This window comes from Leptinotarsa decemlineata, unplaced genomic scaffold (assembly GCF_025532065.1).
Source record: "Leptinotarsa decemlineata unplaced genomic scaffold, Ldec_3_MD MMD2_tig00000218_RagTag_RagTag, whole genome shotgun sequence".
Taxonomy (NCBI): Eukaryota; Metazoa; Arthropoda; class Insecta; order Coleoptera; family Chrysomelidae; genus Leptinotarsa; species Leptinotarsa decemlineata.
The window spans coordinates 6266419-6280822 of NW_027412545.1; positions in this window are offsets into that span (position 1 = coordinate 6266419).

Sequence of the window (14404 nt, forward strand, 5' to 3'; positions counted from 1 at the left end):
GCTCCTAGCTCTAATCGCGGTGTAACAAACGGACCGACGGACATGAGACCACCCTTAATTCGCTCTTTGAAATAGACATTTTCTTGAAATGCCAAACGGAACAATGGATTGGATTTCGGGTAATGACGTGTGGGAGTATGAAAGTTCGTATTTTTCAACGTACTTTTACAATGTGGTGATTGGAAAGTCTGAGATTCATGTCTAGAAGAATGAAGAAGGGCAATTATCATACAACTTTTCTGTGATATTTATCTTTTCTCCTGAGAGGTCTTTCTGCATTGCAAGTCCGTTCAAAGTTTTTCATTTTTTACAGAAAATATAATACAGGGTGGCTAAACGTAGAGAAAACAAAGAGGTTATCAGGACCTTTGACAACATATCAGGAAAGCGCAAGGACCAGTCCATTTTTAATTAGAAGCGAACAATTTTTGGGTTTTTTTTGACTTGATACTTCATTCTAAGCTAGACTGACAATCAGTCCAACATTTTAAAAAGGCATAAAAGATTGAATATGATTTTGAAACCTTGAAAGTTTTTTTGCAGTAGTGATCGAGTTTTAATATTCCAACTGATATTTGTTTAGGTAGCTGCTTTATTAAATTGAATTAATTGAATCTTTGTACTCTTCTGCTTGAAGAAAAAATTGGTAGAGTGAGTACTACTGTAGTACTAGTACTTGTATACTAAAATAAACTACTGTAAAGTACTGTAGTACTACTTTACTGAATTAGTCTTAGTCAATACGGACACTCACCGAATTCGGGTATATTTTTCAATTATTTTCATAAGCTTCTGCCGAAACATTACCAACTTTGACCTGACATACATGACATGAGTTTTATCGTTAGACATCTTGGAAAACATGTTTCAAACACAGATTAAATGATTATATTGAAGGTGATTTTTTTCAAAACTTAGTTCTTTAAACTAGTGAAGATTCCAGAACATATTATTGAGCAAAAGAATGAAGGGAATTCTGAAGTACTAAGGATTATTTTCCAACTGGAGTGAGGTGTGATTTTCACTGTGGGGTATGTTGAAACACTTTCATGAGGCTAGTTGTAACTTGTTACAATTTGTTCTATGAAATTACGCGGAACGTAATTAAATTCCTTCTTTTCATGTTTTGAATACTTTTTTGTTGAACTTAATTTACAACAATCTGACTCTGAGCCGACTCCTGAATCTTGTGGTTTTCAAAAGCAAAATGATTTCTCTCCATCTGAAATAAGACCTTACCCGTAAGCTCCACCACGAAAATTGACTAACCGCCCTCAACGTAAAAGAAAATGCTGTTTCCTCACAGAGACGCCAGAAAAGAACGAGTTACAAAAAGAATATGAAGAAAAGTTAAATAAGATTCAGAAAACACAAGATACTAAGAAAGGCAAGGGAAAGGACAAAATAACGATACTAAAGATCGCGAAGAAAGCAAAAAGAAAAAGATAGTTCAAAAACAAGGGATAGAAAAAGTAAAAAAGAGTTTTATAGTTTGATTCGGAATCTGAACCCGAAGAATGGTTTTGCTTAGCTTGTGGGCAAGCTTATGAAAATTTAAACGAGGAATGGATACAATGCATCATGGACAAGATGTGGACGCATGTAAAATATGTAAAATGTGTAACAGGAAATAAGATCTCATTTTTGTGTCTCAATTGTAATTCCAGTAAGACTGAATTCATATTTTATCTATACGTCAATTGAAATGCTGAATACTCAAGAAAATGAGATATTCTTGTTATAAATGGCTGTGAACGTACAGCAATTTTTTTTTAGTTTGAGAAAGAATATGTTTTTGTTAATTTTTTGATATTTTTCTATTTGATTGAGAATAAAACTAGAGAGTCTGAGTTTGTTATGAGATATATAATGCTGAATACCCTAAATTAATCAAAAGTCTAAGTAATTAAGATATGAGTGTGAGCCTAAAATTCCTAAATAGTTCAAGTAAAGAAAGAGCGTGTTATTTGTTAACTTTTCAATATTTTTGTGTTAGATTAAAAATGGAACTTAAAAGGTTGAACCTGTTTAAGTGTGTCTGAAATTTTTCATGCCAAATAAATCTCTATAAAATATAAAAATGGTTTGAAATTCCTAATATTATAAATTACTTCAAGCCCCGGGTAAGTTGTAACACTCGTCAGTTTTTCTTCAACCCCGTTTCTACAAAAAGACGTTACAGGTTTGATTAAAATTTTATTTAAAATAGATAGTTGAATAGTTGTTAATGGGAATAGTACTGCTAGATTTCCTAAATACCTAATAAGTAAGCTTTCATAGTCAAGAGACCAAAAATTGTTAAAAGTAGCCCCCCAAAATATTGAAATAATTTTGAATGCTGAGTCAATAAATACCTCGAACACTTCAACATAAACACCAGCAAGGAAGTGACAATGACGATGAATCATGCCTACTTCCACAGCCTTCTGCAATTTGGTATTGGGTTTTGGAGTGCTTCTGTTGATTGAAATTCCTTTTTTATTATACAAAAACGAGCAATATGAACAGTGTTTGGTCTTTCATGTTAAAGAGTCATGCCAAAATTACTTCGCAAATCATAAAATATTCACTATGTATAACTTAAACAAATCTGAAGTTTCACTTCTTATTCATAAAATAGAGGTTCTATGTCACGTCCAGCGGACTCACATTCATTTTAAGCGTGACATCATTTCATAAATGTTTCGAATATCAGATACAATAAAACGTATTTGTATATGGCAATCAAAATTTACAATTACCTTCCGTCTACCATAAGACAATAATCGATGACAAAATTTGTGATTAAATTGAAAAAATCATTGCTCCATAATGTTTATTATAGTTTACACGTATTTTATCGATCAAATATTTGACATTATATTTTTTTGTACAACTGTCATTAAAATGACATTTCTGATGGTTATCAAAAGTAGTAAAAGTTGATGTTTACAAAGTAGTGTGTTAAAAATATTTTTGCAATTATAACAACTGCTGATATTATACCTTGCGGTGTTGAGGAGTCTTGTAATATTTAAACTATCTGAGTGGACAGTTTCATGAGCATTAACATTTAATTCTTGAAGTGAAGAGGACGATCCTGTAATGCTGTAGATAGCTGTTGGAATTATTCTTTCACCAATAGCCTTTTTATAAGAAATAGATTGATCGATGTAAACCTGAGCTACTGTTGTAGAATTCCATCCTCCGTGTTTCTCAATATCCGTTATATTTGCTTCTGATTCTGCTAGCAAAGAAGCAGAAGACCTTATGAAATAATGACCTGTATATTCCTTTGGTTCCGGGAGGTTCAGAAATTCAGCAATGGCAGAAGGCATTTTACCAAATTATCATCAGATATTTTTCATCTGCATGGCGCCTCATTTATAAACTTCTGGACTTGTTGTTCAAAAACAAGAGTATTTGATTTTTTCGGCCTATAACATTCATTTTTCTACTTCAAGAATGCTATTACCTTGAAATCTTTGCTTGTATTAACACCATTTTCAACGAGCGCACTCGACTTTATCATTGAAAACTTGCTCCACAAAGTTGACGAGTTCCACATTTTTTATTTCTCTTCTAGATATGCTAAGAAGACGGTTTCGCTGAAATTTCCTTTGACGTTTTTTAGTCTACACCAGATAAGGAAATTAGAATATGCGATGTCGTACTGCTGAGCCGATTCTTTTGGTAACAATTCAGTTACCAAAAGAACTCTTCAATATCGTCGGGAACACACAATTCTTCACCATTGTTCTTCATTATGTAAGACATTGAACACCAGCAAGAACTTTAAATGTGACTTAAAATAAAACGCCTCAGCTGTAAACAATATTGTTTGTTGGTAACCAGGTGATTCGGCGTCACCGGACACGGCTACTTCACCGGAAATGCGATAACATGAAAATGAGATATCAAAAGTGTTTTTATAGAAATATTAAATTTATCTATTTTATTATGAAAAGAGGACAGTTGTACAAAAAACTTAGTATGATATTTGTGTTTAAATTAAGTTTTATTTTGTTCGTGAAATTGCTCAACTGGCTACGCTTGTTTCGCAAACTTTTTCACTCACAAAATAAAACTTTACTTTTAACACTCATATCTTAAATACTATTTCAAAAAAATAGTCACTTTCCCTAAATTTTGGACAGCACATACAGATTCCACGTTGAGAATGAAATACTCAGGTATCTGTATCTTTTGGGAATTAAATATCTATCTATAAATCTATCTGTGTTATAGATTTTCATCAAGTGTCGGCCATGTGCATCACATTTCAAAAAATTATTTTCTGGAAGATGAAAAATTAACTTTCTATAAATTGAAATTGTACAACGTTACTGAAAGCCTTTATGGAGCTACAAAGTTCAAAGCTTGCTGAAAAACAAATTTGCATATTCAAATCCAAGTTACAATGTTCAGATTTAAATCTACACAATAAAATACACATCCGTCAAGATATAGATTTGCGAGAGCATAAATGTAAACTCAATAATCTTGTAATAGGCTATAAAAAGTTCAAAGGACACGAAAGCCGACTCGAAGAAACTGAAATAAACAGATAATTACTCACAGAATCGGTTTGTTAAAACGGGAAGCTTCCTACTCTGTTGATCAATCATTAAACCTAACTACTGACTTTGATTGCTTTTCTAGAAATCCTTTATTTGTCTACAAATCATATTCATTTTGCGAATTAGCAATTAAAATTAATTTATTTTCAAATTTGGGTCCCTTGTAAGTTTGGTGAAAATACTCGATAATGTCCCACCTTTTCCTAAAATATTTTGGTCTCACTAAAGATACAAGTTTTTCTGAAACTTTCCTTAGAAAAATCGACAGCCATTATGAAGTCTGCATCAAATATGTATTATTTTCACCACTTTTTGTGATGATTGAAAATTGATCAGTGATCTCAATTAAATTGTTCAGGTCATTCACTATCTATGTTAATTTTCAATTGATTTTTTTTTCATAACTTTGAAAAAAAATAGATTCATAGACTCAACCTCTAACGGAAGCAAGAAACTCTTTGGAAGGTTCGAAATAGATGAACATTTCAACCTAGCAGACCACTGTTATAATATTCATGCAGTCATTGTTCACTGTGGTTCTGGCGTTGAATGTGGTCATTATTACGCCTTGGTCAAAGAAGAAACGGACTGGTTTAAGTTTGACGATAGTCGTGTCACGAAGTGTTCTGGCGATGCATTGAATTTATTGGAGCCTCTGGAGACACCCTACATTTTGTTTTATGAGAGAGAGGACATTGTTAGATCAAGATCTTCAGATGATGTGGTGCTGCAGGTTTTTCCGGGTTTTCCTGCAGCTGAAAAAGCAAATGCGCCACTGGAATCAATGAAGTCGCCCCGGAGCGCCAATTAATTTTTATTGTTGTATTTATTTTATTTTTAATGTCATAGATTATAACACATGGATATCATTTATTTTTATATTAAATTCAAAAATTCCTCTGATGATTCGAAGAGTTTGAAGTTACAATCGCTATTCAAAGGAGGATCAAATATTGATAAAAATTTTCAACTTTAGAAACGTACATTTTTTAAAATAATTCTGCTCTACAAAGTTTCATTAACTCAATCAGTTTTTTTAATCTTACGGAAAATATTTTCGATTTTCTTGACAAATCTTATACAATCAAATATGTATCAACATATTCATGGATTCAACTACTTACTAGAATCCAGTATAAAGGGCTATGAAATAATAAGATCAAAGGTATTGAAGATATTATTGTGTCAGTAAACTCTCGCACACAAATGTTTGGGACCTCTATATTATACTGGTTGTAGCATAAAAAACTTATTGATTACTTGGATGTTCAGATTAATAACAGACAGTTTATGGAAGTTATATATTTTCATGTTATCTTTCTAGTGGTATCTTCAATAAATTGAAAAAGACTCGGTCACATGTAGGTAGACTGGATCTTATTCATGAAATTTGCAAAAAACATTTAGCCATACTGACATAATAGTAGAAGAATGTTTTATGAAAATGAAAATACAAGAATATTCACACACTCCCACACAACACATTCACCTGAAATAGATTATATGTTTTACATTACCTTTTGTACTATTCTCTCAGCTATTTTTGATAGTAGGTAAATACCTATAGTCCGTTCATAATTTGTCGATAGCACAAAATGAGGGCCCAAGTCATAAAACGGTTGTAAAACTCGTAAAATCATAGGCGGAGGTTCCTGAGGTGTTTATTCATTAAATATAAAGCTTCAGTTTATATTCGAAACTTGCCTTGAAAGGGTGAAGTTGTTTCGAACGAAAATAATTTTTGGTTTAGTACATTTTTTAATCGCATTTAATTTACGGCTCGTTGGTGTTTCGGCGTCTACGGCAGTAATTAACGTCTCTAATACTTATTTTGCGAATTTTGTGCAGTGCGTGAGTAACTTTTTTTCATATTCCTACAAACATATACGTACCTTTCGTTCCTGCTTGTTTTGTTTGATTGCTTGCGATGGCTTCGTCATCATCATCAACATCATCAAGTTTTACACCGGTACTGTTGCGTACAGTCAGTAAGTCTGTCTATTCACCAAGAGAGAAGACTATTGTTTTGAACGTTCACGATGCTCTGGTTTCTCAGAATCCCACAAACACTGTTCAGAACATAATCAAGAGTTGTGCCAACATGACGGGCGTAGGGGAGTCAACAATATATAGGTTCCTATCAGAAAGAAAAAAAAAGGTATAGCTAACCCAAATACAAACGAATACTTAAAGAGGGGGAGAAAACCTATTGAAATTGATGAATTTGCCAAAAATGGTATTCGAAGGAAAATTCACGAATTCAAAATTTTACAAGAAGTTAGAGACGACCCGGATTTGCCTCATGTCGGACGAACCAAATTGTGGCAAGTTTTAAAAGAATTAAATTTCCGGTGGGAGAAATCAGACCGAAAATCACTTTTGATTGACCAGGAAGAGATAATATGTTGTAGAAGAAAGTATCTAAGATCTATACGAAAATTTCGGGCTGAAGGAAGGCCAATTTACTATCAGGACGAAACGTGGGTAAACGCAGGTCATACTCTCACAAAAATTTGGACAGATAAAAATATATCAAACTCCAGGCAAGCCTTTATGGAAGGTTGGTCTACTGGTATTTCCCCACCCTCTGGTAAAGGCAGTAGATTAATAGTTTCTCACATTGGCAGTGAAAAAGGATTTGCTAAGCATGGTTTGTTGGAATTTGAATCCAGAAGCACAAAAGACTATCACGAGGAGATGACAGCTGATGTTTTCGAAGAGTATTTTGAGCAGATGATTGAACATATACCACCAAACTCAATTATAGTATTGGATAATGCACCTTATCATTCACGACTAGTTGAAAGACTTCCAACGACTGCGTGGAAGAAACAGGATATCATTGACTGGCTGCGGAATAAGTCCCTGCCTTACTAAGATGGAATGGTTAAAGCAGAACTTTTAAAAATTGCCCGGCAACACAAATCTAGGTTCAAGAAATACGTAGTTGACAAAATGGCGGAAAGACGAAACATCACAGTCCTTAGACTTCCACCCTACCACTGCGAATTAAATCCAATTGAACTCATTTGGGCACAGATGAAAAGCAATGTGGCTGGAAAAAATACGTCATATAAAATACAAGCTGTACGTGAATTGTTATATGAGTCTTTACAACATATTACAGAACAAAATTGGCGAGATGCAGTAAGACATGCAATAGAAGAAGAACAAAAAATGTGGGATCTTGACTATATAATTGATGCGACTGTAGAGACACAATTTGAATAGTTTTGTAAGTAATCGTAGTTTATATCATCTAAAAATAGGTATTGATTAAATAAATGTATCTTTTACAAATTGCAAGTAACTTATTATTTTTGAATAAAATAAAGAAATTTTTTTAAAATAAAAATACAGATTACAGTACCTACAGTTTAAGAATATTAATATATTTATTTATTCAAAGTAACTAATGTTTTAATCATATACTCTACGACACTGATCACTCATTTCCACTCAAAATACCTACATAATTGGATTAAAAGTTTTATAGCTGTATTGTATTTCTTCAGATACAAGGTGGGTTAGTCAAAAACATCTTAAACTGCCAGTTTTAGTTTGGTTTTTGTTATTATATCATATTAGCTGTCCTCTCTGTATTTCAGTTCTCTAATGAGGGTCAAACTTGCAGTGAGCTATCAACAAATTATGAACGGACTATAGATTCAAAGTAATTGTTAGTCTTTGAATTTATGAATTCAATGCAAAATGTAATAATCGGTAAATCATAACATGATGCATTTGTACGAAGGTGTAAAAAAGCTACTAATCATTTTGAAAAAAAAAACGAACATTATATCACGTAAGCGGGGAAGTGCCACATATTTTTATCTTTTGTTTCTTGGAAATAACGACTTTGAAACTGAAATTTTGACGTTTGTTTGAAGGTAGTTGGCAATGTTTCATGGTGAATTTCGGATTTCCAAGAACAAATACAATTAGAATGAATAGCTGAAATATCAATTATATTAAGCAATTAAAACGTTAAATGAAAACACCATAAAACGTTTAAGGTAGTCAAGATACAAAATGAAAAATGTGCACAAAATCTGCAAAAAATTTGCGAAAAATTTAAGATATTAATATTCTTTTCATTAAAAAAAAATTCAAACCAAGTTACTTCACACGACGTTTCAGTTGTTAGTATCCACAATCGTTTTCCGCTTGATTATTTGTTTCCATATGTTGCGTATCAGTACGCTAGCTTGACTGAATGCGTCGTTGGACAAAATATATGCAGCTTCTTTGGACTTCCTCTTAATCCAGTGCTCCTCCCTGTGAATGATCTCAGCTTAAGACCACTTGATGTTATGTTGATGAGTTCATTCCCTATTTACTGGTTTCGTCTCGTTGTGTGTTTTTCTTGTGCTCGACAAAGCGGACTTTCAATGACCTCTTACTTTCATTGATATGGGATTTGCAGCACTCACAGGGTATACGGTAAATGCAATTGTTAGAGTCATAGTCCGCGTCTGTTGGCCTAGTTTTCGTGAGGCTGCTACGGATGGTGTTTCTGGATCTGAAGCAGGTTCTGATGTTGCACTTGGACCCAATTTGTTTTATCCTTTCCGATAATCCTCTGATGTAGGGAAGTGCTAGCTCTGGTTGTGACGGCTCTTGCTGCCTTTTAACCAAAGTCTGTTCCAACATCACATTGGAGTAACCATTCCACTGAAGATTTTTTTAATATAAAAATGAAATTCTTCCTGTGTGAATGAGTTTTATCATGCAATTGTTTGATATTCAAAAGACCGTAGGGTTTTTACATTTAACAAATACTTTGGAAGTGTCCCTATATTCTTTAGTGAACTTTTTTGTCTGGTGGATTTCAGTATAATTGCACAAATATATTTTATGTTACTGTCTGATATCATATCACCCGGTTAGTATACTCAATTTACTTCCTTTGAATATTTTCTAATATTGACTTGTTTTTGAAACAAAACCTCTAGAATTTTTTTATTACTTCCAGCTGACGGGAGTTTGTATTCAGTACTCCTCACCATCCAAGAATTTATTCCATAAGTAATGCGACTTTCCACCACATTGGAACACATTTTTTTTTAGGATCGATTACCTATATATTTCCGTCGCCTGAATTTATTCAATATCAGTATCAATTTATTCACTATGAATTCATCATCGTAATTTTCATCGTACGTATTCGTCCAATTCTGATGTGGTAGTTTTATAATTGGAGAAGATTTCTTAAAATCAACTGAAGATATTTTATAGTTCAACTAGTCTTTTAACAGAGTTAAGGCTGACTCTGTTCCATTTCATTTTTCAGTTCAGTCCAGTTGTTCGTCGAATATATTATGACAGTGTCATCTGCGATGACAAAAATGCTTTTTTTATTTCAATGGCAATTGACTCAATCAAGTGTTACGTGAAAAGGACGGGACTAAGAATTGACCCTTGTGAATGTACACACTCCATTTTTAAAATATTTTCTTTTATTCGTATGTTTTGTAGTGTATTGAGCAGAATTGTATGACTAATGGTTTCGAATACCTCAGATAAACCTAAAAATGTTTTGAAATACGGTCCAGGTTTTCCTAAATAGGGAACGTTAATTATAAAAAAACATCTTGTGTAGGTTTACTATCTCTAAATGCAAACTGCATGTCCAATAAAAACTTATATTTCTGTGAGTCTAATATTGTAAAGTTAGTTATCAAAAAGAGATCGATCTGTAATTAGACACTTAGATCTTGTTCTATTTTAGTGTAGGTATACATTTTGGCCTAGGAAATATTTGAAAATTTTAGATTAAATCTGCTTGATTTATATTTCTAACAAAAACAGTTTCATCAACTCTAGTGTTTATATGATTAAAAAAAGTAAATAAATTTATAACAATTTCATTATATTTTGCCTGGAATACAGATTCGTACAGAATTACATAGAAGTTATTTTTTCCGAATCAGTATTCATCTCGTGATAAACACTCATAAAACAAATTTAAAACTGACTGGAAATCACTATAGTCCATTTTTTTATCGCTCAATAATAAAATCAGAGAAGCCGCGGGAATATAAAGATCCTTCTCCGCACTATCGGTCGGATCGAGCTAACCATTCAAAGTGCACCGTAAATTAGCTAGCAGTGTTTTGTCACGGGAACAATTGGTCTCACACCTAGCCGACTTTGATCTTTCCGACACATAAATCTAGCCACTTGCCTAATGAAAGGTTGTGACGTCAGCGTGGACTTCTTTTGGCCGCCCGCAATCTGGTAAGTGATGTCTGATTTATCGATTTTTGCAAATGATCTATCTTTAATGGCTAGATTTGTGCTGAGAAGAATCAAGCAGAATTGGGCGCAAAATAGCAAGGATTATGGACAAAGAAATCAATTTATACTATTCGTTGAAGGGGTAGCAGAAGAAAGGAGATATTCAGGTTTTAATCAAATAGGGCTGAATATACTTGATGATTTGTTTAGTGAATGTGAGTTTATTTTTTTATTTTTTCTGTTTTGTTCAAAAGTTAATCTTTTTTGTCTCATGGGATTCCAAATTTCTGAAAGGTAAAGTTTTGTACATCACATTGTTCCAGGGTAATTTTTATTGAAGATGAATTTTGTTTGACATCTAAGAGGTATGACAAACTATGGAAAAATCTATAGAAACAACTGCTTTCTTGATAAATCGAAATTCTTTATATTTTCATATTTCTTGTCATATTTTTTGAAAATTATTTCCACATTTTCAATATACAGTGTATAAAAGCCAAATGGAATAAATTCATTATATCGGTTACGGTACATATTTTTACTAAATCCCGAAACACGTCAAATTTAAATTATAATTTGACATTCTTCTACGGAAAAATACTACCCCTACCTTCAACCCCTGTCGAATGACAGGTACCACCCCAAATTTTTTGAATGGAAAGTATAGGCTTGTGATATATCGTTTGAAAAAACTCTTCATTTTCTATTCAAAAATGTTATCGCTTTCAAGTTTATTAAAATAATCAAAATAAAACAAATTAAAATCATGTGGTTACCGAAATTCGATAAAATACACTCAAAACATATTGCATATAACTCATTTTATGTTGAGGTATTGATAATAAGAAAGTAAACAAAAACTATAGATGGTATCTTTTAACAAACTGTAAATAATTTCCGTGGCAACGTTAGCTGAAAACGTCTTGACAATTTGTTTTGTATGTTACAACATTAGTTGTCAGTCAATATTTTAATTCAAGTTGAAAGTCCGTCAACTTCCAGTCTGACAAATGGTTAGATTAACGGAAATGCATAAAATAACAGTTTTACAAATAATTGGTTACGGAGATAAAACCCGAACACAACAGGAAGTAGCTCGCCTATTTCATGAGAAATTTCCTAATTTACCGCCCATATCTCAAGGAACAAAAAGCAAAATAGAGAAGCAGTTTTGCGAGCTTGGTCATGTGAACTCAAATTAGATGTGATGCTTGAGTTTGAAAAAACCCACATACATCGAGTTGACAGACATCCACTACATACAATGTTTGCCAAACATCGATAGTAAACATAATAAACGAAAATAAAACGCATCCCTATAAAATTATACTTACTCAAGAGCTCATTTTGATAGAAGAACTTATTTTTGGACATGTTGGACATCCAATTAGAAAACGTTATGTTTTCTGATGACTGTACTTTGTCTCTAAATGGACATGCTAATCGGCAAAATTGCCGCTACTGGTCAACGGAAAATCCTCACTGAATGAGAGAATAACACACACAATACCCTCAAAATACGATAAGGTTTCAGCAGGATGGAATGAAGGTGTTCCATCCTGCTGAATTAACAAGTTAATCTGTTTAAAAAATCTGTTTGAAATATGTTTTTCCGTTAACCAGCTGTCGCACCCCTACTAACGACAACCTTCAAAAGTCGAAACTTGTGCGAGCTAAGGATAGACGAGGTCTTACTTTTCAACGTGTGATTCCTAACACGGGCAATACCTGGCAATCGGTGGATAGAGAGGTGAGGGTCGATTGAATAGCCAGCGCGATCACCTGATTCCATCATTTGATTTCTTTTTATAGGGATATGTAAAGAGCAATGTGTACAAAACTATGCCTTCAAATTTGAATGCTTGCGTCAGGTCGGTCACGCCTAATATGTTGAATAATGTTGGAAGACAGTTTTATATTGGATTAAGATGATGGCCAAGACGTTCGCGGGCAACATTTTGAACATCTACTTCGTAAACATCCATAGTTTTTTTTCGTATTCTACATTTCATCACGTTCTGCATTACATTTCAATTTTTGACTGTATTTTATTGAATTTCGGTAACCACATAATTTTAATTTATTTTATCCTAATTGTTGCAATGAACTTGAAGGCGATAACATCTTTGAATAGAGAATGAAGAGACCTTTCAAACGATATATCACAAACCTATACCTCTAATTTAAGAAATTGGGGGTTGTACCTGTCATTCGAAGAGGGTTGAAGGTAGCGGTGGCATTTTTAGGTTGAATAATGTCAAATTATAATTATCATTTGACGTGTTCCGGGATTTTTTTTCAAATATCTACAGTTACCAGAATAATGAATTTATTCCATTTGGATTTTACACATTGCTTAACATTCTTCATTTATCTTCTCTTATTCATGAAAATAATAATACAGTTTTTTTAAATAATAATACAATCATAATTCTTTCGTACCCTTTTGATTAGTCCTGTCTTTTTCCAAACTGACTACAGATGACAAGTTCCATTCCATTTTTGTTGAATTTTGATAGTATTAATTCATTTTCATATTGTCTTCATCAACAAAGGCTTGGTCTTCGAATTATTTATGAATTCATATCACCAATCACAAAACTGAATCAAAAAACTCAAATATACCTTTAGTACTTTCATCTTCAATTTATAATATTTTATTTCGTTGGCATTCTACGTCTGTATTTTCTGTGTTTACTTCTTTACAATACTACCTTGACGAAGGAGTCTTCACCGCCAAGTTATCCTGTTTATAGTAGAACAGAATATGCGGAGAATCTATTGAACCATATATTCCTGTAACTATTAAATCAAAGTTAATTCCTAACTATATCATTCAGTTCGAACGTCAAAGCATAAAATTTATCGGAATCAGGTCTTGAATCGGAATAAAATACAACAGCAGATGGTTTCATATCAAAATCATCCTAAAAAATACTCACTCAATATTTGTAACTTTACTTGAACTGAGCAAAGTGAAACATTTCAAATTCAAAATCAAAATCTATAAAAAATCAGGATTTCTAGTTTGCAATTCTCAATCTTTCACTGCACTTGTTTTTTACAGGTTTGAAACGCAGGATTCAAAATATAAATATCAAAATATCTTCACATTCAATGTGAAGGTAATAAAATATATTACCTTCACGGCTTCAAGACTCATTTTCTATCAATATCAATATTATTTATCTCTTTTATATAAATTGGATGGATTATATTTTTAGGAATATTTGGAATACGAACGGAATAAAAAAAATGTTTTTCGTATAATTCGGCGTTCATATAAAAGTATTTGTTTCGGAAGTAAGTTTCTTTCGTGTAGTTCAATGTTTATATAAAAATTACTGTTTCGAGAGAGCTTTTTCTTCCAGTTGGTGTCTAGTTTGTGTATACTTCTTCTCGGACAGTAAGTAAAGCGGCGTTGGAAGCTCTTGGCTCCTATCGAGCAATGTCTAAATTGGTAGCAAATTGCCAAAAATGACTCTCTTCGATAGGAAGACTCAACAGATTGTCTCTGGTCTGGATTCCTGGCCATAGTAGCCTAGAAGTCAATGTCGCTGCTGACTCCCTTGCAAAGGAAGGTGCTGCAAGCAGCTTCATTGGAC